Source organism: Mus caroli, chromosome 6, assembly GCF_900094665.2.
Source record: "Mus caroli chromosome 6, CAROLI_EIJ_v1.1, whole genome shotgun sequence".
NCBI classification, from domain to species: Eukaryota; Metazoa; Chordata; class Mammalia; order Rodentia; family Muridae; genus Mus; species Mus caroli.
The window spans coordinates 121744018-121748125 of record NC_034575.1 but is presented as its reverse complement, the minus strand read 5'-3'; positions in this window follow the sequence as shown (position 1 = coordinate 121748125).

Sequence of the window (4108 nt, the reverse complement as noted above, 5' to 3'; positions counted from 1 at the left end):
GGATATCCATCAAGTTGGCTCCAGAGGCCATTCCTCCAAAACCCTAGAAGAACAAGGATTAATTGTCATAGCCACGATATTTTGAAAGAGAAGATGGTGACCTGAGAATGGGAAATCCAGCCAAGCCATCATTCCAACATGAAAGCAGCCCAGAAACACATCTGCTGAGGGAATACACCCTCACATACCCCATGTCTTAGGTCAGGTTCTCTGGAAAGCAGCCCCAAGATGAAGGGCTGCATGCCTTCTTTACAGGAGCTTAACAGAGAACAGGTTCCTGGGAGAAGGGAAGGAGAACAACAGAACTGAGGAGAAACTGAGCTACAGTAAGCACAGAGCATGAAGGCTCAGTGGACACAGTCACCCACCATGGTGGAAAGGGAGCTCTGGGGCTGAGAGACCCCTTAAGACTGTGCCTGGACACAGAGACAAAATGAGCCCAAGCTCTGCTGAGTATAGAGTCCCTGTGTGTAGGCTAGCCTAATGCAAGGGCCTGGTCTTGGCCCAGGAAGTTCCCTTATATTACCCACAATTCTCAGAGAGTCACTATGTAAGGCCATAAGCATCAGAACTAAGAGGACCTGGTAGTGCCTTTAATTCTGCCTTATGGAATTTTAACCCTGGCCAACNGGCAAATGAACGTGCCAATATAGAATACCATGGTTTTCTTATTTTTTTTCTTTTAAAATTATTGATTTATTATTTTATTTGCAGGAGTTTTTGCCTGCATGTATGTGTATATATGTATAATATATATGTATGTATGAATAGTGTGTGTGTGTGTGTGTGTGTGTGTTAGGAATGAAAGCAGGATCCTTCACAAGAGCAACACATGCTCTTAACTGATAAGCCATCTCTTCAGCCCCTCTTAATTCCTAACCCCAAACTTTGCTTGGTTATAGATTTTAAACTGTAGAACAAAATTTGATCCTTTGGTTTCTCCATCTTAATTCTCACTGCCAGAAGTTCCTCCCACAGGCCAGTCACATCTCCCACAGGCCAGTCACATCTCCCACTGCCGTTTAAGATCAGACAATAAACTGCTGAGTTTGAGTCTCTGTCTCTCTGTNTCTGTCTCTTTCTCTCTTTCTCATTTTCTCCTTCTCTCTATCCCTATCTCATTTTGTAATCAATGACTAATGCGTTTGTAAGGTTAGTTGTATTGGCAGGGTTTGCAACAGCAAGACTTCCATNTATCTCACAAGAAGCCAAACTTAAGTACAACAAAACCATGACCATTGTTTTGAGGCAGGGACTTAGTAAAGAGTTTCTGAATCCTTCGGAGCCTTATTGAGTTGAACAGAATTCCATGTCCACAAGTGGGATAATCTGAGATGGGTCCAGTCTGGAAGTCTTCGTGCTGTGAGGAGGCACAGGATGAAGACTTTGCTTCTATTTATTACACCTTTTTTTTTTGATATGAAGAAAATGTTACCAGGTGTTATGATGCACACTTTTAATCCCAATGCTTTCAGGAGGTAGGAGACTGGTGGAGTTCAAGGCCAGCCTGTTGCACATAGAGAGTTCCAGGCCAGCTGGAGCTCTGTAGTAGAAGCCTGTCTAAGCACACACACTCATAAAAGAAAAAGAAAAAAGAAATCCCATTGAACTGATTCATACCAAGCAACCATTAGAAGGCATTTATTTCTGTCCTCTATAGGGAAAGACTGCTGATGGTTAAGGAAAATACCCAGTTCATCACCAGGCCCCTCCTCATCATAGTCCCTGCCTAGGTAGGGACTGCTTCTCTTCTCAATGTGTCTGACTCAGAATATCCCATTTGTGGAACCAAAATTCTGTTCAGCTCAACAAGGCTCCAAAGGATCCAGAAACCCTTTGCTAAGTTTCTGCCTCTAAACAGGGGCCACAATTTTGTCATATTTAAGTTTGCCTTCCCATAAGAGAGATAGATGGAAGTCTTTTTTTTTTTTTTTTGCAAATCCTGCCAACACAACCTACCAGCCTTATAAATGCATTAGCCGTTGGTTACAAAATGAGTCATAATTGAGAAAAGAAAGGAAAAAAACAACACACACACAAGCTTGTTGCAAAGGATCTCTTGAAGGTAAGTACTAAGGCGGCTTAAGCCGTTCTGTTTCTTTTGCATTTTCTAAATCTTCCAGGACTGGAGAGACTGCTCGGGGGTTAAGAACATATACTTCTCTTGCAGAGAACATAAGTTAGGGTCCCAGTACCCACACACGGTGTCCCACAGCTGCCTCAGACTCCAGCTCCAGCAGCCCCACCTCCCTCTTCTGGATTCCCATGGCACACCACTACATGACACGTGCACACTTACACACATAAATAAAAGTGAAAATTTAAGTTAAAAAATGAATATTTCTCAGTGGACACACGCAATTTTAAAAATTAAACATTATTTTGAATCTATGCATGTGACTGCCTATAGTGTATGAACACAAATAAACTTATGTCAANTATTAATATATCTGGATATAAACTAATGTGAGATATTTATACACTATATCTGGAAAGGGAATAAGATAATGAGTGACCTTATCTACTTTTCTTCNTTCATTATTTCTGAGTTTTATTCACAATNTTTCCTCATGAAACCATAGAACAACAATAATTTTTTCAAAAGCCAAGAGAGGGAATTTTAATGTTTGCTCTGTTTTTAAGACCTCTGCTACCCTTTCTCTACCCCAAGTAACAAGCGTTCCAGAAAATTCTCTTTCTTTGGTACACTATCTCACTGCTACTGCTACTGGGATAAAGCACAGGCATCCAGTGGTCTGTCTGGTAACAAGCATGAGCCTGAGCTTATTTGAGCCCAAGATGAGAGTGAGTAGTTAAATCTCTCATGCTCCCGTGGTACTACAGAGGGCACTACTCAGTCTTTCCACAGTTGGAACCTGCATGGGGTCAGATTAGCTTGCCTTTCTGTATGCTGTGTAGACCTCCCCAAGTGGTTCTTTCAGACCTGAACCTGAGGATGTGAACCTAGGCTGCCACAGNCTTCTACACACTATTGGGNAGTGGGTAAGATTGAAGATAAAAGCACCTATAGAATGGGAAAGAGTGGAGTCCCTCCCCCACCTCTAACCTGTTCCTTTCCTTGACTTCCCTTTTTGGCCATTACAAAAGAAAGGTTGTACTTCTGTTTGCTTATTATTTGCCATATCTTTGCTCTACATTTACCATAAGCTTAATGGGAGTATTTCTTCTACTGGACAACATCTCCTAAGTGCCTTTCCATATTTTGGGCAGGTATTGGGAGCACACTCTAGAATGGGTGAATCAGTAGTTACTGGGATAAAAAAAACTGATGAGCTGTTCCTGCAGTGATAGAGACCCCCTTACCAGAACAAGCTTCTCACAAGAGATCTCTCCAGAAGAGAAGAGATAGCACAACAAAGAGTTGACTGGTACAGAGCCTCAATTCTTATTCNGTGGATGGCTAATGCCCAGGATGCTATAAAATCACCATTATCGTCAGTTATGTGTGAACAGTAGTCTTCTGTGGNATCCTCTGCGGGCTTATAGATGGATGCTCCTTCAGGAGGATGCAGAAGTAAAAACACCCTAAGCCAAGGGAAGCAGGAAACCATCCCAATACATGCATTTTGAACTTCAAAAGATAATTTGGTGAACTACGTGAAGTGAAAATACATAACAAGACAGTGCATTAAGAAAAATTGTCAGTGAAGAAATACATATGAGTAGAATGAGAGTCTGGAAGCCACAATAATTACCAATGCCAATTATACTTTGGGAAACTGCTAGCTAGGTTCTTGTCTCTTTCATTGTTATTTTGGATTGTATGACTCTTGATGTACGAATTTTACCTACATGCTCATATAAAAAAAAATGTCTGCTGTACTTTAAGGCAGGAGGAAGTGGATCTCGAGAGTGTAAGGAGCTTGTGAGTGGAGCTGTAGTTCAGTCAGTGTCTGGTGGGCTTCCTGGTGATGGAGGCAAACCTTGACCATTAATTCTCNTGGGNCCTGGAATCAGGACTACCATAAATGCAGATGTGAATCCCTGGGACCTCCCCTTGTTTCAAGCTTGGAATCTTCATGCCATTAATTCTCATTGAAGTGACATTTTCCTCTCATTGTCCACCACACACTCTGTGGAAGAGCTA